At 36.0% G+C, this 24301-nt stretch overlaps 1 protein-coding gene across 1 annotated transcript in view; it reads left to right on the forward strand.

The window, feature by feature from the left end:
- The first annotated feature begins 6360 nt into the window (after window positions 1-6360).
- Window positions 6361-24301, forward strand: part of Sol1 (CUB domain-containing protein Sol1) — a 276393-nt gene continuing 258452 nt past the window's right edge. Inside the window, exon 1 of the mRNA XM_028308406.1 lies at window positions 6361-6608. The gene's annotated coding sequence lies outside the window, so the exon portion shown is untranslated. The remainder of the gene's footprint in view (window positions 6609-24301) is intronic.

The raw sequence follows: 24301 nt of genomic DNA on the forward strand, positions 1-24301 counted from the left end.
ACCTGGATTTTATGACTGTAATTAAAAATGAACTTAGATTGACTTGATAACGAGTTATGACTTGCCTTACTTTGAAGCCAGGTCTTTGATATTTTTATCGCATGAAACATACACATAAAATCTAACTACGCTGTTAATTTCAAATATAACCAACGTTGCGGTGAACGGTGCACTTAATTAATTAAACAAGTTTAAGTAGGTTTAGTTTTGAAGTGAAAATTCGCGCTACAACACATTTAATATTTTAAAATTATCAACATCTGAGTTTGCTTGCTAACATTACGTCACAGTTTTTAATTAGGTACAAAAACTTAATTAAATAACATCAAATTTTTAAGAATAATTCGTTCAACAGGAAAAAATAAATGTTTGTGGCCGTGGATATCTAAATCGGGCATTTCAAAGTTCTATTTTAATTATTACTCTCACTAATAGAAAGTTATTTTGAAGCCTTTTGCCTACGCCTCCCTACGTTAAGGCTTTTTAGTGTGATTTATTTATGAACGAAATCCGGTATGAACAACCGGCAGGGTGACTCGTGTAGCGTTTTACGTGCTAAACATCCTGTATGATGACATCATTATTATAAATATATTATTATAATTTATTTATTTATTTATTAATATATTATTATAATCATATTATTATAATTTATTTGAAACCGTATTGCACAAAAATGGCTGCAAAAGGGAAATATCATAATTTTGGCTTAGGTAAGTGTATAGATTGAACTTTGAAAGAAAGAAATAAAAAAATAGTACCAAGTAGGTAATAACTTTGGAGAACGACAAAAGTTGTACCGAAAATTACACTTTAAGGAAGTAAAATCGCGGGATAAAGCTAGTCCGCGAGCAAAAGCTAGTTCCATAAAGAAAGCATTTATTATTCTAATAATAATGATCTCATCGAATAATAACTTATTCCGAAGTTCGTATGAGTCGGTGTTTATTCTATTCCTGGATATAAAAGGGGTTATTTATAAATAGCTTCAGATCAGGCTTCGGACTCTCATCAGGGTGAAATATGCCGCGTCACTGGAGGGTCAGAATGAGCCTATTCGAAGATTTACAAGGCACCGTGACTCGTGAGAGGGTTAAGGCTCTATTAAGGGTCAATGTGACCGCACATTTGCCGTATTGACGGCTAAATTACCGGCAAATACGTGATTAGAAATTGAACTGATTCGGGAGCATGGGGTCATAGCGTAAGCATCTTGTGTACTGGTGGAACGATGGATGTTTTCGAACATAAAATTAAAGCGAATAAATGTCTATGCAGAAACATAAAGAAAGACTGTGGTGACTGAGTTTGTGCCGGCGTTTCTTCTCAGCACTTGTCATATTAAGTTTGTCTCGAAGCGCTGGTAGGGCCTAAAAGATAAGGAGACATGTAAAGTGCCCCATAAGGGCTACCTTTTTTATTTACTATATTTGACGTATAAATTGAATACAATATTTTTGATTTTGACTGGTGTACTGGTATCGTGCATTGCGCTGATGCGTTACTGTTTTGTTTACCAACTTGTACAATAGATTTTTAGTAGCATAAATGCATTTATTACAAAACTATTTAATACACCTATGTTATCCATCAAATCAGCTAAAACTATGCTTAAAGAATTTGGTTACTTTGACTCTTAGTAAGAATAATGTTCCAGAATGTTCATTTCTATTCGCCTCACCATTTCTCCATCGGGCAACAACAGCGTTCCTTCCCTTTGAGTGCGGCCCTGTCCCGCTTGAGAGTGCACAGTACTACTCACAAGTATGTACCCACCTGCTGCTGGCAGGAAACGCGATGACGTAAATTGCACTTTATAGTTTAAACTTTGATGTTTCTTAAGGCATTAGCATGATAAATATTCAAAATTTCATAAGTATCTACTCGTACTTGAGGGAAACAGACTATAGAACAGGCTTTATTTACTAAAAATACCTTAGCAACTAAAAAAATCGATTTTCAATCTTTTATTTATAGGTATAAAGTATGTACCACTTGTTATTTTACTAAGGCTTCTGAATATTATCATTCAAATCCTAGTCCTAGTAATATTATAAATGCGAAAGTTTGGATGTCTGGATGTTTGTTACTCTTTCACGCAAAAACTACAAAACGGATTTTTTTGATGAAACTTTACAGTATTATTGTTTATAACCCAGAATAACATTATAGGGTATAATTTATGATGATCTGTGACAAACTAAATTTCACGCGGGTGAAACCGCGGGCAAGAGCTAGTTACTTATAAATTCGGGTAAATGTAGTCAGAATTTTCCCGTTTCTGAAAAGAAAACCTGAAATTTCGAAAATAGTTATTTGGACGTGTGAAATAGTTTAAGTATGTACGTAGACTTGAACGATTGAGTAAGATGTGTCAAACAACGCTCTTCTGTGTACCATGTACTTACCAGTTGTTTACTTGAGTCTAGCTCAAAAGCGCATTCTCTAATGTGTGTCTCAACGCGCATCGCAGCTGTAGGCGCCCTCCCTGGAACGCTTGGAGGTCCCGGGAGTGCCTCATAGAATGTTACCGCTACTACGGTCCCAGTGACATTTTCACGAGTTCCTGGTTAAAATCTTTGACTCTAGTTTACCCATCTTCATTCTGCATTTTATCGTTTGAAAATTCCCTTATATTATTCCGTGTAAGGGATCAAAGCCTTTAACAATCAGTTAACAATAAAAATTTATTGTTAACAGTATTTAAGTCGTCTCATTTTAGTTTAAAAAGTTCTCTAACTCTCTATATGCTTAATTAATTTTCGTATTATTTACCTTGATTTAGGCGTGTTGAAATTGTCTCAAAAGTCTGATAAAATCTCGTGTCTGCGTCGTAAGTTGTTCAAGGTCAAAGCATCCAACAAGAAGTTTCACTTTAGATAGTTTCAGGGATACGAGTTCTTTTCCTCATGGTACGGGCTAATGACAATAAACCGTACTGACAATGCAACAGCTCTTGAATGTGTGCACACTACGTGAAATGAACAAGTTGCCCTTCTAAATCAACTTGTATAACACAAATAGCCTAGAGCTGTGTGCAAACAATATAAAATTTAGAGAAAACCAGCCAGTGTCTGTGGCATTGTCAAGTCGAGAAAGAAATACGGGGAAATGGTATCACGATTTTGTATTGGTCAAATAATATATAGGTAGAACAAAATGTTTTTATATTGACAATCAATTAGAAGTAAGGATTCTGCAGAAATAAAGTTGTGACAGATCGTTATTTAAATAGCCTATTTTGATGTACAAACTGTAAAGTTTTATCAAAATACGATCAGTAGTTTTTGCGTGAAAGAGTAACTAACATCCATACATTCTCACCTTTTGAATGTATAAATATTAGTAGGATTAAATAGATATGTAAACGTTCATCGATAAACTGTTAGGCCTTCAATCTTAACTTACCTAGGTATTTAAGCAGTTACTATAATTAGCCACTTTTCTTGGCTAATAACATGCCGACTTTATGCGTTTTCCGACTCTCACTTGGCTGGCATCTATTGTTTTATAGTTTCCATGAATTCCCAAAAGCTGACGTACGGAGTACGATTTCAATTTCAGGAAAATTCTCGTTACTGCGTCTGAGGTATGCCTGTAATTTAGACTTCTTTTGTTCTTTGTTTCTTAAATTTTAATTACGAGACATGAAGATTCTTATCACAAATAAAAAGATTTTTAATTAAGAAGCAGAGATTCCGAATCAACAAATAGGCTTTTATTTTAGGAGTTGGTATATTTTGTTGTCTTTTTTCTGTTTGATAACCTGAATTTGTTTTGAGCGAAGATATTTTATATGAGTACATGCCACGTATCATGTTGTCATTTTGAAATTGATTGTAACATTTTACATTTTAGGAAATAGTCGTTCTGTTCCAGCTCTGTACAGTTACATATTAAAGGTTTATTCCAGTTAAGGTCAGCTCAAACTTGCTGTCTGTTATCTAGTCGAAGTTACAGCCAGTCCCATACACAGTTCATAGGACTCGGAATCATCTTACAGACCACTTACCTTTATAGGTCGTACTGAGAGTATCCCATTGATCGTTGTGAAACTGTATACCAATCTCGATGCTGTACAGTTCTACTCTATTGGAATCGGTTAATTCCTAGAAAGGTATTAAGGGTAATGAAGCTAGTAAGGCTGCAGCCAAATGATGCATTGGATATTTTACCTTATGAATTCACGTTACTTCATGAGGTACAGTCACTAGCTGTGCTTAAATTTTTGAAGCAAGCAAAGTCATATAATGTTAACATCATAACGCCAGAATCATAACGCTGGATCTAGAGATTTAATTGGAATTAGTCGTAGCTTTTATCGCCTATACTCAAACTTATCTACTTTTAATTCATACACAAATGTTGTGTTCCGGCAGTTAGAGGTAAGATAGCCAGTTCCTCCGTGGTTGAGGATTCCGGGTGAAGATCGCTTCCATCTTCGGCCTGATCGTCACTTACCATCAGATGAGATACAGGCTAAGAGTTTCCTCTTGACTGTAAGGTATCTGAGTAAAGCGCTCTGTGTGGTCACAGCTTTACATAATTTAGTTAAGGGCCATAGCCATAGCATTTACTGGTAAGCTTCAAACTGCATTTGAGTATCTATAATTTGTTTTGATTAATGAAAATAAAACTACATAATAGCTGCTTTTCCTACCAGGTACATTATTTGCTGTCATTCGACCTTCAAGGCGGGGCAAATTACCTGGTACATTAATCAAAATACCTAATAACCTATGCCCAACAACTGTTTGCGGCATTAAGTCACAGCCTTTGTCACAACTTACCTACCTGTGTTAAATAATACTAAATTAATTAGTCAACCACAGTGCGTGCCAGCATACACAAAAATGGTTATAGTACTGACCTGCCATACTTGTTGTTAGTCACGCGAATGGCGCATAACTTACTTGGGTTGTCACCGAATTTTGGCACTTATTGTTGGGGGAAATCATATTACAGCACATTAGAATTGTACAAAGGCTGCCACGAAAATAAAGCTATTGTTACAGTAGACGAAATCTTGAATTGTCGGGACTCGCTGTGTATTGAGATATATTCATTGGGCGTTTTATGTGTGGGTCACTGCACTCCATCTACTGTGCCAAGGATTAGCAAATCCAGTTCTTGTTAAGCCGGGAATCTTCCTACAGTTCTTAATATTTTATTGCATAACTAAGGCTTTGCTATGGCTTCACTCTCGTGGATTTCAATTACATAAGTACCTACTATTAATAATTCGTAAGAAACTCTAAGTCTTATTATACGGATGAAATAATAGCTTCCGTTAAGCTAAAGAATTTAGAAATGTAATATTTGCCAATACTTATTACTTGAAATACAACATTCTGATTTTGCTATTATTATCGAAAATGTACATTTACTTACTTGTAATAACATTTAGCTTTCAAATCTCATCGCAATATTGCCACACTTTCGTATCATAAAAAGTGGTCTAGATTTATTATTAGAAATCGAACAGAATGAATCAAACAATTTTATTACATCGAGGTCCATTTTGTTCCGTATTATATTGCATTTCGCCTTGTCTACGATTTTCTCTCTAGAGAGGAAGATATTATGTCAGTGACAGGAACAAACAGAAATAATTCCTGTAACGTACATTCGAGACACGTAAAAGGAAATCTCACAAAGAACGAGTATTAAAACAATGAAATTAAAAGCCTTTGTTACAGTTTTTTAAGACGGTTATTAAGTGCTCGAACGTTACCTTATAAATTGTTTAAAATTACCTCTTGATACTTCTCAAGCACGAAAACGTTAAACCCAAACCCAGACTGAAAATTATGGTCTAAACTCAGCAATTTCATGTAAATTTACGAATAACCCAGCCTTTACAAAAATATAGGAACATACGGTTTGGATACATTAACATAATTCCATATTTCAAGAAATTGAACGAAAGTCAGGAAACGGAATTCCATTTTATTGGAAAGTCAAATGATTTATTGTCTTATGACAAGTAATTAAGTTATTAAAATACATTTTACACTAATGTAGTTACATTGTAAAAATAATTTCTTGAACTACCCACGGCTTCCGCTATGTGCCGTTGCTAACTAATTGTTACTTTGTAAATAAATCATAACAACATCATTTTAAAAAAGAACCATATAAATAATTTCCAGTTCATTGCGGTTAACCTGCTTTAAAAAGAAATCCACACAAACTCAAATAAAGCAAAAAATCTCTCAAATTATGCTATCATTTAGTACTTACTAATTTACCACTAGCGTAACCTTCTCTACAGCCTAAAGGGAAATCTTAAGTGCTCAAAAAGCCTACTAATAGGAGCGGACCGCGAGACCAGTCAGTCAGCCGCGGTTGCTACGGAGGCCGGTCGTCTACGCCGTAGCCGCTACGAGCTACGAGCTACGAACCCGCTCGCGAACTTTATTCGACATTAAACTTAACTTATTATTTAACTACACTTAGTTTTATGTAAGTAATAATTAATAGTGCGGTAAATTACAAGTTATTCAAACGTGAATGTTTAATGAAACAATGTTCAGTGACATTAGGGGAGGGCAGTGACTGAATAGTGCACACGGTAACCTACTTAAATGCATCGTTATAAAACGGAGGTAAGTAATGACTTCTACTATGTAGTTTGAAAAATATGACGGACATGTATTACTTTTCAGTTTGCCAATTTTTATTTTTATTACGCTGATGGTGTAAAACAGAAACATTTATTCAGATTGATACATTAGAAATGAAAACACTTATTTACAAGTCGTTATTCAAAGTAGCGTGTTTAATCTAAGAGTATTTTGAAGTCTGGTTTGCCTGCTTTTTCATTCATTTAGGCGGCATGGAAGACATGAATAATTCCGCTGCCTCTACGTTTTGTTTATGATATGTGAACATCATAACGCATTCGCGGAAGGACGTTTGAAGATAGACATGTTGACTAGAAATGTCTTGCGAAGAGAGATATTATGCATGTGGGAGGAATAACGTATACTGCGAAATGGACGTTAAAATTTTAGTTCCTTTGAATATCGTTTGGTATAATCATGTAGTTTCTATTTATCCAAATAAAATACGTTTTGAGAATCATAGAGAAAAAGCTCTGAGCTTCCTACCTACTTATCTTAACATCTCGAGAAATCGTTCGTAATTTGTTTCCTAAATTAACCTCTTACACGTTGTATTGAAGCACAAATTACATACTAATTAAATTATTTATATAATCCGAGAATACTATAAAACCCCGTTACCCGTAAAATGCGAACGTTACAAAGTTGAAATAATATTACGCCATTCCAAAGCACTCGACTCCACCGCGACAACAAAATGGCAAGCGACATGTCGTTAACTCGCATAAATTAATTACAACATGCACAGAGTGAATTACATTGAATTTATAACGGATACGATTTCTTGGGGGTAGATGGATGTTTGGCAATCTAATTGAGATCAAAGAGGGATGTCGTTGATGAAGTTAAACTGTTGGCTTCGGCAGCCGATGGATTGCTTCCGTGCCTTTAACGGTATTGGTGGCAATTTTGATGTGTCAAGCGATTTACTACTTTATTATATTCAGATTTAGGTATAAGACACTGGTAAACTTCTTTTCAAATGATTAATTGCCATAATTTATATCTGTATTAATGGTCTGTGGGCATACTCTATAGTAGTATTTTTAAGCCTAGGCACAGACCACCGACTTTTAGTTGGCCGATAGTTGGGCCCGATTTTAATTTGTATAAAGAATCAGCCGATACCAAATCGTTGTAGTAATGTGCGCACGTACATACATGCCCATGCCCATACTGATTAACTGCCCGACTAAACAATCGGCCGACAACAAATCGGTAGTCTGCGCCTAAATTAAAAAGGGTTTCTGAATAAATAAACATGGATGACTCCAGTACTGAGTTTTATGAAATTACTTAATTAAAATATTGAAAAAACTTCAGATCGGAAAGGTTGTGCACCGCAATAAAACGAAGGTAGCTTGAAACATTTGCACTCATCTTTTGGCAGTAACCTATTGGTTATTGAAGATTGCTAGTCAAGTTCTTTATTTATAACTAGCTTTCCGCCCGCGGCTTCGCCCGCGTGGAATTTTGTCTGTCACAGAAAAACTTTATCGCGCGCGTCCCTGTTTCAAAAACCGGGATAAAAACTATCCTATGTTCTTTCCCGGGACTCAAACTATCTCTATGCCAAATTTCATCAAAATCGGTTGCGAGGTTTAAGCGGGAAAGCGTAACAGACAGACAGACAGACAGACAGACAAACAGACAGACAGACAGAGTTACTTTCGCATTTATAATATTAGTTGGGATTAAACTAGTTTTGCCCATGGCTTCATCCGCCTGAATTTCATTCTATGTTACCCAGAGATTAATGTAATATTCTAATTGTGAAATTATTTTCTAAATTCATTCAGTACTTATTGAGTTTATTCGTTACAAACATAGAAAAATATGAAAATGCCCTTTTTATAATAACTTTCAGTGACTTAAAGTTGCTTAATTGAGTGAGCGACTTAAAACGATTGATCTAAAAAAGCTGTGATGCTCAATTGTCATATTGTAAAAATAAGTCGTTACCGCTATGTAACTTTAGGTTACATAGTTAAGTTACAAACCGATCGCGATTTCAAATCGAAATCGAATGCTACCTTGTCTACTGTAGTGAGTAATTTTCTTTGGGTTTGTTTAAATAAGTATGTCTACTTATGTACATTGTATAACTGGTAAGTAAATGTCCTCGAAGTTGATATGTACAAACGGTTATATCAAAAGAATATTACTTGCTTTCTTTGTGATAGTAAACAAACATTTTCACGCTCCAATGACAATATTACATCGATTGTGGCCATTGTATTCTAAATGTATTCGGGTAGATTACCCCGGTTCGATCAATATTGCGGTCGGTTAAGGTAAGGCTGATCTAATATTTATCGCTGGAACTAGTTAAACTCCACAATTACGGGTTCCATTGATTTTATAATTAGGGCAACTCATAGCTTATGGTATTTATTCAAAATAAAATGATCAATTAAGCGAATAAGTTCAGAACGAAGGGAATTCCTCGGATATCTTCACGAACACTGCTTCGATCTTTTAAGCAGGGTTTCTTTTTAATTAATTGCCTGCTAGGAATCGGCCTATTTAATCTTCATTTGTAAATTGTGTTTATATTTTGGATGCTTTGTCCATTTTAATCGCTTTTTGTGCTCCCAGGTGGATCAATTTGGGAAATTAACTTTTTGAATTAGCTTATCTTTCATGATCCTGTCACTGTTACGTCAGCAGCTTTTTAGGCCTGAGTTCTTTTCAGGCTATTGATTTTGTACTTATTCTGTAACCCCTTTACTAAAAAAATGTTACACACTTGTTGAACACTGTTTTAAATTGACATTTCCATACCAAACGTCACATAAAACACTGTTCAACGAGCGTTTAATTTTTATTAGTTAACTTACGTTCTCTTTATTAAGCAAAAGTATTCATCATGCGATTTGGCTCAATATCAAGTTATGTATTTTAGTCAAATGGCCTAGTTGGGAATGGTTCCGTTAGCCGCAACAATTAAGGCTGAGTTGCACTACCTAACTTTAACGGTAACTATGACGATAACCGGTGCTTTTTGTATGGAGTTTGACAGATTTCTGATGTTTGTCAATGTTAAAGTAAGATTGTGCAACCCGGTCTAAGTTAGATAATTATTACAACGTTGTTATCTACTCAGTTCCGAAATCATTAGTCACTGATAGCCGTATAAAGATAGAAGTAAAAGGGGTGGTATAACAAAGATACACTGCAATCCCATGCTATCCACTCCTAACGTATATGCCTGTTTTATGCTACACGCAAGTGAAGCGGGACAATATGATCTAACGCCCGTATTCACAAACATAGGTAACCAGTTCCTCCGTGGTTGAGGATTCCGGGTGAAGCTCGCTTCCACCTTCGGCCTGATCATCACTCACCATCAGGTAAGATACAGGCCAAGAGCTTCCTCGTTGTGGATAAGAAAAAAAACATTACTGTGAGGTCTCCCAGTGCGCGGAGATGCACAGGGTGACACATAAACCAATCACGGAGCTGTATTCAACGCTGTGCGTTCGCTGCTTCACTTAACAAGCATCGTTTGTGAATAAGGGCGTAAGACTCTAAGCACTATTCAATGGAGCTCACTAATAAAGCGTTTATTATAACGACTTGAGTGACGATCGTCAAACATAAGTTATTTTCTGGAGTGCCAGTTAAAAATCGCAATATAAAGGCTGTTACTCGTAGGTACCCATTACTGCGCTAAATTGATATTGCCCACTGCATATTATGCATACGAGTGTTTTATAAATTGTTTTTATAACAAACAACATTTGGATTGTATGATCATTCTCTAGAATGGGAACATTAAAATAAACGTTCCGTTTTATTGTCAAGCATAGAAATTACAGAACGGTGTACGAGGCTGTCCTTAGATTCGGCACAGTAGAGGCGGATGCAAAAGGGTTAATTAAATTTAAGCGCGTGAAACGTACGCGAAACGTGTGATAAACATAGTGTGGAGTTTTGTGAGTAATTAAAAGTAAAAAATTCCGTAGTTGGGTAAATTAAGGAATAAAATACACTCGATTACTACTATAATACAATGTTATCTCAGAAACAAGATCGCTCATGCACTTCGTCAAGTTTTAGTACTTGTTTTCGTTGGTTAATTTTATTGTAACCAAAAAATACATAATGGAGAGGTGTAAATTTTCCTGAATAGTATCGTGAATATTATCATGTACACACGGCCACACTGTTAACTATCCATTTCTGCTCTCGCTCTCATCAATAATGGTGATTTTTTGCGATAGTACGAGATGACATGACACGCAATGGGTAGTTAACACTGTTGCCGATAGTACCACAATATGTACAGTCTTTTTGTCATTTTATTTCTTTTTGTGTGACGTGATGTACCTACATGCGGCAGTATAAACATTGTGGTATCAATAGTAACAACTATAATTTTGTGCCAAATGGCGGTTCAATGAAAAGTAAAGAAAATCTCTACTGTATTTTCTTATATTATGTAAAGCGAAGCTTCATTGCAATGTTGATTGTGATTAAACAATCTTGTTTGGCTTCGGTTTTACGTCGACAATGAGTCGAGCAGCACCAATTGGTTCGTAATTAACATTGTTTTGACTTCATCTAGATAATTTGCTTGGATTTGTGAATACGCTTCAGATTCGAACGCGTTACGTAATTACGTCAGCTTCGGTGTTGCTATACGTCTACGTCTAACGTCAATTAAAACCGTGTATTATCTCGGCAATAATTAATTAGTTCCCAATACGTGGCGTTGAATATTTCATTAATGTTGGAAACAAAAGCAACACATGCTCTGTGCTGTGATTGAATACAGGAATATAATAATATGACTAACATAAAAAAAGTCATCAGATACGAGTTTAAGTTAGAAAAATAAATGAAAAACTGAAACCTACATTATCATCTAAGGATACTTTATGTTGACTGATACTTTTTTATATTGTAATTATTTGAACCTAAAATAAAATTCTTCTAAATACATTAAAACACCAAACACTGTAATTCCGAACAGTTTCCAAACTGCTGTAAACTAAATACACTGTAACGTATATCACAAACTGTTCCTAACCATAAACAGTTTAAAACTATTTTATAGCATAAAGAAAACTCCATTAAGCGTTGCATTTCTGAATTCTCGCGTACCTGCACCTAGGTTATTACGGCGGGAACTTGCAGTGCGCGGCTACCTGCCAATTACTCGTCGGCAGCGTTAACTTTTCGTGATACTATATGAGGGTAGGCAAATAATGGCAGGAAACTTTGAAACTGTAAGTTTTCGTCTATTTTTCATTTTCTATTTTATTAACAGACTAGCTTTCCGCCCGCGGCTTTGCCCTCGTGGAATTTTGTCTGTCACAGAAACCATTCATAGCGCGCGACCCTGTTTCAAAAAGCGGAATAAAAACTATCCTATGTCCTTTGCCAGGACTCAAACTATATCTATGCCAAATTTCATCAAAATCGGTTCAGTGGTTTGGGCGTGAAAGCAAGACAGACAGACCGACAGAGTTACTTTCGCATTTATAATATTAGTATAGAGTATAGATTGACTCAAGCTAAAATTTTCGAAAGATGTCGGACCCAACCGATGTGGGAGTTACACTCATCAATTATGTTTAGACACGTCTCTAACTTTCCAGCCATCTTGTCTCCCACTTAGCTATGGAGTAAAGTCTTGAACATTATTCTTCTAATTACATTCGTCGCGAGTTCCAAAACAGTAAGCCATTTCCGGGACTACGTACTCAATCTTCACTGGTTGGGTTTCACGGGATACCTAACTGTAGATCCTGGCTATGCAGGAGTAGCGGTGGTGGAAAATCCTGGTTCTATAGAATTGCAGGGTCCTTGTCCCACCACCAGCAGTGATTATACAGAAATACTCGTAGATATAGCTTCAACCACACCAACGCGCGATAGGTCAATGACAGGTCGCGCGACCCATAACAGTCCGCGCAACCCATGACAGTCCGCGCGAACTGTCATTGGTCTATAATCGCGCCGGCGATGGCGATCTGCACGCGTTGGAATGGTTGAAGTAAAAGAGATTCCAGTAAATGTATGTCGCTACTTTAGTCCCACATTGAGATAATCTCATTGTGAATACGTAGCCGTAAAGGTAGCTTTTTATTGTCATACCTACAGCTACAAACCCGCCTAACTAACTTGTCGGCAACTTTGGATGTGGCAAAGCGGCTACCTGCCAATTACTCCAGGCAACTTCGGCTCATGCTATTTGTACCTCGGTTGATCGATCTGACTTGTTTTATTAGCGTGTTTTCGCTTTCCCTCCAAAAGGCTTCTGAACTTTTTATAGCAAAGGTGTAATGAAATTAACTTTTATTCTTCTAGTTGCTATGAGCACCAATTTTGTCTATCACAAATAAAAGAAGGGATATCTAAAACAAAAACTAATCGTATGGGATTCATTCAAACTATTCGGAGAAGAAAGCTGTAATCTTTATTCGCACAGAAAACCCATTTGCCCATAACAAAAAACTGCGAAAACAAATATCCCACATTACAAGCACTTTGTTGAAACGCTAAAACAAGAGGCGAGCGAGACCAATCCTCAGTATTATACCGTTTCCATTCCGTATTCATAGTGCGCCAAACAATTGCTGTAAAGAAAAATAAACATGGCGATAGTAGTATTGAGTGCAACCGGAAGTTTGTTCGGAACCGCGCGGGGCTGTGACGCGTATCAGTGCTCGCATGATACTCGAACTTCCGAAGTGTGAACTGATCACACTCCAACTTGAAGCACTAGGGGTTTATCCGCGATTGTTTAGCACTTGATACTTGGTGCGGAACGTGTTTGCGTTCTGTGGTCGTATCGAACATAATAGATAGTTTAAAAATCATTTACAAAATCGAGCTTTTAATTTCAGAAAGACTTGCCTCTACAGCGTATAATTAGTAGTATTAACGGCAGTCCTAAAATACCTACATAATACATATAAATACAATTTTTTGTCCACCCAACGCCTATATGTCTTTTAGAGTTTGGATTCTGTAAATCTGGTAATAATAATGGCAGATTTTAATTTGAATCACAATTGCACCTGGTGTTAAGTGGAATGCAGTCTAGGACTGTATAAATAGTTCCTGTTTTAGTTAAGACATTGCAGGCTTGAATTAACTTTTTCACTGGCAAAACCTCTTACACCAGGGTTATAAGTTCAGTTCTTACAACCCCCATGTCACGACAGGAGACGTTTTACTTTGTGTATTAGAGGTAAAGAACATTTTTATGATATTTTTTCATAATGTAGAATAACCAAGCTGCAAAGCTCTAGCATTTGATACTCGACGCGGAACGTGTTCGCTTACTATGCGGTTTGGAAACATTCGCGACTGGAATACCCGAGGAAATGATATTCATTTATCACACCAAGTGGCACTGAATGCAAAAAGCATTTGTGTCTGTTAGCGTTGTGCAGTAATGTGTACGTCAGTGTCAACAGTCGGTAGAGATGCACTCTTACATCACTAACGCCCGTATTCACAAACGCTGCTTGCTTAAGTGAAGAAACAAATCGAAAGCACAGCGTTGAATAGAGCTCTGTGATTGGTTCGTGTGTCACCCTGTACGTCCACGCGCACTTTGAGACCTCTTAGTAATTTTTGTGGATACGGGCGTAAGCCAAGTTACATGATCCGATTATTTTACAATACCTACTCTATTATGATTACCAATGGACGATGGTGATCTCTACCGTTAGTTAAGCCTAATCTGATTATAGATCTAATCACAATATTAATAATTAATAACGGATACTTCGCCAAAGACGCTAAATAGAGACGTGTACCGGGTAGGTAGAGGGACTCTTTGATATTAGACTCTTTATTGCACATCACATAAAACATTGAAAATCACAAAATACTTTTATGAAACAAACATGATTTGAATATAAACATATTTCGGTACATTAGAGCTTAGTATTAGTTGCTTTACCAAAACTGCGTACATTTTTCGTCTGCAATTTTTTGGGTTAGATCCACACGATGTTATTATCATTATTTGCTCGTTATTTAAAATAACGAAGCATTCGCATAAATATTTATACAAAAACGCAGATCTAAAATAGCGTTTTAATCTGAAAACCGTTGATTAAATAGTAAAAACGATGATCGAGTGTACTGAGAAGTGTAACGATCCAATTAAGCTGTTATTGGATGGTACTGATCAGAACGACGTGTCATCAGAAACCTCATCGCGCCTGTCGATCGGGCGGATTGGGCGATTACACAACGAAATCATGTCACTTTCGTGTAAAAGCATGCAATTATTATGTGCATTCGATGTAAATGGTGATTTTGACTTATGGCACCAGATTCCCAAGTTTTTCTCGATCCCTAAAAGTGCAAGAGTATTTTATGGTGAAAAAGTTAGTAAAAAATGCTAAATCATTAATTTAAAAATCATCAATTAAACATTTATAGCCAGTAACTTTAAAGTTAACACCAATGAAAAAAAGCAACGACATCGGAAAATATACTTTCAGCTAATATCTACCATAAAACACAATGTTTGGAAAACTAGCAAAAATGTATGTTATTTATAAATTATTTTGATGGATTTGAAAAAAGAAAGGAAAAAAGAAGCAATTCTCAACTTCGCGGCAGTTAGGTACCTAGTAATAATTTTACTCCCAGCTTAGGGAGTGTCCCACACACCCTGTATATCTTACCATAACGAGCAATTAACATGATTTCAGGTTAACCTTGAGAATGTGTTGACTTTAAACATAATTGAGGTCGGGTCTGATCGACCCCGCATCGGTGACCAAGCACCTGGATTGTTGCGGACATGTTCGGACTTTGGCATTCTGTTTGGACTTGTTCCAGCTTTTCAAGAGTAATTTTTTAAGTAAGACGATTAATTGTAAAAGCTTACGCCCGATGTCTTAAAAGACGTGCGCGCGGTTTTCTCTTTTTACTATATTTCTCTCCGGTTTTTTCTGTTTCAGGAATTTTGTCAGGACTTTCCAAAAATATGGTTACCCTAACCTCGCGTTGGTAGCGTGTCGGGAATATTATTAATGACTTCTAAATTGCCTTCAAAGCGTGCTTCCGCGTGTGTCACTTACATTGGCAAATTGAAAATTTACATTAGCCGATTTGTTTACAAGGAAAATGATACTGTAACTCATTCGCGTGAATGTGAAAGGAGGGATTGTCCTTTGATTGATTCTTGTTTTTGTTTGAATAGGGTTACTTTTTCTACGTCAGTAGAAAGGATGCGTGAGCCCGTTTCAAATATCCTAAGTCACAAGGAAAAAAAATCAAAGTAAATGTTCTGTCATTTTCAATACTGACAAATTTGATAACTGTCTGCTGTTAAAGGGCTAAAGAATGCCACGTATTTCGTACTAGTGCAATATTTCATAACTATGTATTAACCTTAAAAATTCCACCGGAGGTGGAGGATTATCTCAGTTCTGGCTCCTTTTAGGTGTGATAATCTAGTCCAGACTGAGCGAATAGGCTCGCGCGGGCTGGTCATCCTGCTCACCCTGCTCTTGAGTGAGCAGGACGTAGAGTTTGCCGCGCGAGCCCGTTCGCCCAGTCTGGACGCACCATCACGATTTTCGCTCACTCGCTTACGTTCTTTTTCCACCGTGTGTAATGTATTTTATGATTTTAAATGATGTTGACAATTTTGGAGAGAAAGTGTCAATTGGTCAATTTGACAACACTATTTTATTTCACCTGTTACGAGGACAACTATCGTAACTGTACTTTGGGTGTCACGAACTATTTGATGCTGACTGTACCTATAGGCGTCCCGTCCTGTCCTAATACCTATTTTAGCACCTTAAATTACAGCTTCCAACCCATACACTAAGGCCTCACCACCTTACTTGAACAGTAACTTTAACGATAAATGGTGCTTTTTGTATGGAGTTTGACAGATTTGTGACGTTTGTCAAAGTTGAAGTAAGATGGTGTAACTGGAGGTTTTACTCTTAGGCTTATGTATTCTGTGCTTAGGATAAGTGTAATATCTCGTACGTCCAGCTAACACCTCAATCGAAAAGGTTAATTACTTTCAGCTAGAACGTGATGTAAAAGCTTTTCGCGATATCCCGTCTCTCGAAAATTTATCAAATTAAACCCGATGACAAGTTAGGTTTTAAAAATTTGCATACGTAGGTAGGTAGTTGCTTCTATTTTGAACCACAAAGAAATATGCAGTAGGCTCTTATTCCAGTAATCGCGCAAACTTATGGACGTTTGAAAAAAGTAATGATGGATTTGAGATCTTTACTTCTTGACTCTAGCTGATAACTTCAAAATCCCCGAAAGTTACTGCGTTTTACCACAGAATAATAATAAGTAATTAAGTACTACATACGTACAGAAGTTTTACTTTGCGAAGGTATTTAAAAAAATGTATGCGTAATACTTCATTAATTTACCTCTTCAATGCTTTGTTTTATTGTCAAAAGTGTCCTTGCTTTCGTGTCTACTTTTGGAATGTTAAGAGTGTTTTGTCTAAAACTTTCAAATAACCAATTAAAATCAGGCGGGACAATTTGATTGAATAAATTCACAAATCAATTTTCATTTAACGAAACAAAAGACTGGGATAAACAAACTTTGCTAGCTCTGATTATTGAATATACAAATTGGGTTATGTAAATTGAGAGGCTTCCTAATCTATATTAATAACTTCCCTTTGTATTGTATGCTAATAAAATATTTTCGTCCCCGCAATTTGCGGTAAGGGGTTATTTTGAGTGGTATGATGCTTGTTATGTTGTTATTACTTGGGTAATCTAAATAGGATAATTAGACAAAAATAAATTAATTATTCGGATGATCTCAAGAATCCATCAAAGGCAGTTTAGATGTTCTTAATGCAAGCATTTAGGTTAGAGCGAGTTCAGTTTATTTAGTTTAGTTACGTTCCTTATTTGCTTGCAGGATTGTTCAGATAGCAAGGACTAAGTATCTGCTGTAACACCTTTCTCCAGATTCCGAGGATATTTTGGAATCTGTTTTCAATGATTCTAGGAATATTATAGTGATTATTTGATAAGGAGCGATATTTTGTGCAACAATAAATCCATACTTAGAACATTCCGACAGAACAATTCAGATTCGCGTTGGCCCAGCAAGTTAGTATAGAGTTGAACTCAACGACAACGCCCCGAATAGAGCAACAAATGAAATATGACAATAACTAAGTTTCTCAATCGCCGCCACTTCGCAGCATGCCGAAACCCAAATTTTAGCGGGAGTNTTTATTCGGATGATCTCAAGAATCCATCAAAGGCAGTTTAGATGTATGTAAGGTTAGGAGCTAGTTCAGTTCGTTTAGTTTAGTTTCTTTTCTTATTTCCTTGCAGGATTGTTCAGATAGCAAGGACTAAGTATCTGCTGTAACTCCTTTCTCCAGATTCCGGTGATAAATTGGAATTTAGTTTCAGTGATCCGTTGTCTTGGCTAAGACATTTTAGGAATGTTACTTAAGCGTTATGCCATAAGTCCATAATAGTCCTATGGTGATGATTTGATAAGGAACGTTATGTTGTGCAACAATAAAATACCTACTTAGAATATTCCGACAGAACAATTCAGATTCCCGTTGGCCCAGCAACTGTAGAGTTGAACTCAACGACAACGCCTCGAATAGAGCAACAAATGAAATATGACAATACTTAACTAAGTTTCTCAATCGCCGCCACTTCGCAGCATGCCGAAACCCAAATTATCGCGGGAGTCACCGCGAGCGGAATCCACTTTTGCTTTGTTTCTATTATCATGCAAATTACTTTTATTTGCTCAATGGAACAAACCTCCCAAACCTTCATTTGCTTAGTAAGTCCCATTAATCAAAGAAATTCTTCGAGGGATTCCGTTTATTTGAAATACTTATTCCTTTCTGTTCCAATTCCCGATATTGCTAGAGCGTAATTACAGGAGTGGGGGGAACGGTCGTATGTATGTTACGTTTCTTTTATACCGTAAGGTGATGGAAGTACGAATAAGTCAGGGCGAGGAAATTTCACTCGAGTGGTTTTCTTTTTGCTGAGGTATTGTTAATTTTGTGAACGTGTTTTGATCAGTGTCAGAAGCTCGCGATGGATTGTTACGTATTTTCCGTCTGATGTAAAGCATCTTAGGGTAAATTGCGGAGGAAATTGGTATTGTGTAAAAAGATATAAGCAGTCATAAGCTCGATTGCGTCTTTTTTGACTTTCCACTTCTTTCTACTTGATTACACCAAAGGTACGTTCAAGTTGATTTCCGACTTTTTATGGTAAGGATAAAATCATAATGATTATAACCGTTTGTAGGTATTTGCTGATTGATTAGTCTTTTAATACATAGCCACTGACTAGATTTATTTTACTTGCTGTGAAAGATTGTTCGAAGAACTTATACGATTATGAGAAACCATTTTTGAGATGTCGGTAATGTATTTAAAATGAGTAAATCTACTTATAATCCGTAATCTGCAGTCCGTAGTGGCTAGCAACCTGTAAAGATTTAACAAAAATAAACCGTATAAATATTATTCTTAAAGCTGAAAATGGATTTATGTGAATAAGTTTAGATCGTCACGTCAAAGTCTCCCGCTCGAATATAAATGAAGTCACGTAGCTTTTTGGATAACGCATGCCAATTTTTTTATTGAAAATTTAAATTAGGGCTTTGCATATTTAGATATTTTTTACAGCAATTTTCAGCTTTATGCTCTAAAAAATACTACGAGTAACTGTGTATTGTTAAGATCGAATAAACAAATAAGTAACTACAAAACAAAATTGTGAAATATAAGTATTTTTGTAACATTTACAGCGAATTTCTTTAAAGTTTCAGAGGAAAATTCAGGAAAATCACTCAGCATATTACCTAGGTACCTAGGCAAAGAAATTTCCACCTTTGACGCTCGCCAACGTAATGCATGCCACGTCCCCGACTCCAAGCAAATAAAATTTTCAAAGCATCACCGCTGGATGTGTTTACACATTAAACATCAGCCATTTAAATTCTGCATTATTAAAGCTTGTAAAATTGATACAAGTTAATTAAATGTCGCTTAAATGATGGCTTATTAATTATTAACAAAAATATTTGTTGCGGTCGTGAAAGTGAAATATTTAATTGGCTGTTTAAAATGTAAATCACAAAGGACAATATTATGACATAATTAGTTTATATTTTTGGATTTTAGTCAGTGTTGTGGATGGGTTGAATGAGATAGAATTTTATTGCGTTGTACTTAAACTTCTAACACTTAACGGTAACATACTGACATACATTTTTAATTCAGACATTATGCAGGTAGTATGTGATATTACTTACATACTTATTTCAATTTACTCACAGCTTAAAGTGCCCCCCAGAGCACTTTATGTGACTGATATTTTACACTATGTATGTCCTGGAATCCAACCCATACCTTCTGACTCAGAGTTCAACCAGTTCAACTCTCTAACCACAAAGAGTTTAGTATTATTATGTAAATAGAGACACGTCTATATGTAGGGATAGGGATTTTATTAATATAACAAAACTTAAGGTGTGAATCTTTTTTTCTATAACTTTCGCTCACCGTCTACGCACATTTTTGTTTTTGTTCCTGAAATTCGAGTAAGGAGTTCTTTCTCTAGTCACCTTGTGAAGACATCGCAACATAATATCAAGGGAGGACAGTTGAAACTGCAGTTTTATGACAGTTAAGCTCACAAGGCTCTTTAGCACGTTGTTTTCTGGCATTTGGAACCTAGTTTGCGGTTGATTTGCGCCATAGCTCATTCGGAATTACGGCAGACGCGACCAACTGGATTCTACTCGAATTCGGAATCCTACGGGGAGCTGTATCGAATTCCTTGTGTGTTTACCGTCCGGTTTCCCAAGCCTTGTGTACAGTTTTGCTTGTTGAATAGTTGAAATGAATGAGAAACAGTATTTTCGAGAGATTCAAAACCTTTATTGGTGCACGATTAAGAATTTTATTATGACTATACTAACATGATATCGTTGGGTGATCGTATTATTTTACTCTTGTGAATAGATTGCTGAACATGCTATGTTCAACAGTGGACGTCCTATGGCTGAAATGATGATGATGATGAGATTTAACCTTAGATACAAAAATTCAATTTATCAATGCTTAAATCGAAATCAGATCGTCTCGTTTCAAAATGTGAGTAAATGCAGCAAGTTTTATCGTATCGTATCGTAATATTTATCGTAACCAACTGAACTGATCAGTTTACCTCACGTAATATTGCATTACAAGCCTTCCATTACTTGAATCTTACCACCCGCCCGATATTCTGGAAGCGATCGCAAAATCGCAATGTCGAACGAGATATTGATATGTAACATTGTTGCGAGGTTCTCACTAACAGGATTAGAGGCACGTGACTCGGACGCGGCGCAAATCTAATTGAGAGTTCGCGTTCGATGATCGCATGCGAAAACACACGTCTGCTTCGTCTAACGAGCGCTCGTTCGCTGCCGTTTAAGAGCGATGCTGTAATTGGGTCAGTCCGGAAAGATGATCCAGACTGATTCGATTCTGAATCCGCTTGGAATTGAAAGTTAACGGCTTTTTTACGTAACAATTTTGGTGCCCTGGCTAGGAATTGGGTCCGCTTTTACCCATCACAATAAAAATAGGTACGATAAAAGTTAGGAAATTATTATTTTGTTTAACGACTGCCTAGTTTTGCTTGGTTGACTACGAGTAATTGACATTAGAAGCAGAATAATTCTTAAGCATCTACCAATTACTTTTTGTATTTTTAGCTCAGATAAAATAATTTAGGTAGTCTGAGATTTTTACTTAAGTACAAATGATGATTTTTATGCTCTTGTGGGTGTAATCAACTAACGATATTAAAAGAACCTCTAAAGAACTTTTTGTAGCAATATTTTCCTTAAACTTTTTACGTTATTTTCGTGTTTCAATATCCTGATTCCTAAAACTATATTTTTCAGTTAAAAGGCTATCCTCTTAACGTTTCTGTGAAATGAAACACATTAATGACGTTAAAGGCCACCTCTAAAGCAAAGTCTTTGAATAAAATTAGTTTTAACTATTGAGATTTGGGTCATTCCACCGGCCAAGAAAATCACGTGTCCGGGGCCAAAAAGTACCCGAATATCATAATATTTTAGTAACAAATATTTTTATCTAATAGTATAACTTTGGTTCTTGTTGTTAAACCACAGAGATAGTTAATAATAGTAAATTAAGTAATATAAAAAAAATCGTAAGTCGTCAAAAATTGATTACCACGACGTGTCCGCGCTCCCGATTTCAGAACAAATTTGCTCGTATAAATTAATCCGTTATTTTTACCGCTTTCAATGCTTATGTAATCGATTACTGATTAAATAAACATCGATAAATTAAATACGATATAACTATATGACTAAAAGGTTTTGTAAAATAACTATTTGAAGTTGTGTCCAGGCGTTAACCGTGATTACCCCGACACGTCACTAATGTGCGCCTACGTCCCTAGCTACGCAATTTAGAAACGAGCTCTATCCTCCCCCGTGAACCATTAGTNTCCGCTTGGAATTGAAAGTTAACGGCATAACGTTTTTTTACGTAACAATTTTGGTACCCTGGCTAGGAATTGGGTCCGCTTTTACTCGTCACAATAAAAATTGGTACGATAAAAGTAAGGACATTATTATTTTGTTTTACGACTGCCTAGTTTTACTTGGTAGACTACGAGTAATTGTCATTTACCAATTACTTTTTGTATTTTTAGCTCAGATCAAATAATTTAGTCTGAGATTTTTACTTACAAATACGATGATTTATACTCTAGTGGGTGTAATCAACTAACAATATTAAAAGAACCTCTAAAGAAGAACTTTATGTAGCAATATTTTCCTTAAACTTTTTACGTTATTTTCGTGTTTCAATATCCTGATTCCTAGAACTATATTTTTCAGTTAAAAGGCTATCCTCTTAACGTTTCTGTGAAATGAAACACATTAATGACGTTAAAGGCCACCTCTAAAGCAAAGTCTTTGAATAAAATTAGTTTTAACTATTGAGATTTATGTCGCAATCACGGACAAGTTTTAATCACGAACACGAAAGTTGGAAGAACTATTAAAAAGATTATCATATAGATGCAATTCTATTTTATAATTGGAACCATCGTTAAAAATGTAACTATATTAAGCGAGCTTTGTTTACTCTAACTAAGGAGTAAAAGAATTTGATCTTTTGCAACTTAATTACTTCGAAGTTTCTTAATTAGTCTCTTATGAACTTTTTTTATACTAACTTACCTAGGTACTTACTAAAACTGTGAAGTCAAAACTGTGTAGCAAGGCACAAAACACTCCCTAAAAATAATTCTATTTTACTATTTACTCAGATTTACTACTAGATTGATGAAAACTTCCACATTTACACAATTCAGCAATAAAAATACGTTCTTACACACCTTTGTCTAACTTTTATTTATTTTAAGACGCACAATTCTTGCTTACCAGCGAGGAAGGGACTTTCAGGCTTTGTTGACCCAAAACTGGAGACAAATAGTCCTAAACAAACGTTTGTGACTAAGATTCGTTAACTGTCCTATCTGGGCCACAATTGTACTGGCTCATCATATAATATAAGTTCCTATATTTCAGTTGAGGGTATTATTTGAATCGCAACTATGAAAGCTTATTTACACATAGGCTTACAAGTAAAGTCCACGCCTAGAAATGATAATTATTCTTCTAATAAATAATGCCTAATAATATTAACGTCGTGCTAGTAGGTAGATCGTTTCATCCACGAAGACGCGCCCCACCATTCTGTTGCTAATGTTTGAGTGATAACGGTACACGCTAAATCATCCATGTAATGACGCTCGTATTGCTCGGATCAAACTCCCCGCGCTTCCCTCGACCCAAAATTGGTGGGGCGCGTCTTCGTGGATGAAACGACCTATAGATATCTTGTGATTGGAGTAATCATTGATTGTAAAGTGAAGTATGCTGAGATTATAGACCTATACTTATTCAGGCTGAAATTATGATACTTATATGGAGAGAAATTAAACACCATGCAATAATCTTTTGTGATGCCTCCAATTAAAATGCAGGATTTTACTACACTGATGAACACAGTTTAGAAAAAGTTCGCCATTTCTAGCTCGAGTGCTGCAGCAAAAATCTTCTTCTCAATCCTTCAAATTTTATCTAAGCATCCGAAGCCGAAATGCTTGAAGTGAAAACTTTAGAGAGATAACAAGAAAACTATTTCGTCTCTACGCTGTGGCGGTTAAACCACGCGGTTTTATTTTCTTCGCCATCCTTTAATGGTTTCGAAACTTAGCTTGGGGTATTTTTAACATAGCTCCCTGGATGTGTAGGTACGAACCTATCGAACTAGAGTGAGCTCCTGGATGTCCATATGTTGATGTTTTGATTTGATTTCGATTTCAGGCTTTCTTTAGATATTATGATAGAAATTAATTGAAATAGAGACTAGAATGTCCTAGTGATTTTTACAGAAACCCGTTCTTCTCGGAAAACTCTAGGAGTAAATACATTATTTTGATAGGAACATGTAGGTACGCGAATAAAGCGCAAAGGTTTATTTTGAAGCCTAGAACGCTCATTTCTTACTTTGTGTAGGAGTGAGAGGGTTCTGTAAAGGTTCTTAATAATAACAATTTATTGAACTAATTGAATGGATTTTGAAACATAATAACTAAGCA

The sequence above is a fragment of the Ostrinia furnacalis genome, unplaced genomic scaffold, assembly GCF_004193835.3.
Source record: "Ostrinia furnacalis isolate ACB-3 unplaced genomic scaffold, ASM419383v2 OfSCF2419, whole genome shotgun sequence".
NCBI lineage: Eukaryota > Metazoa > Arthropoda > Insecta > Lepidoptera > Crambidae > Ostrinia > Ostrinia furnacalis.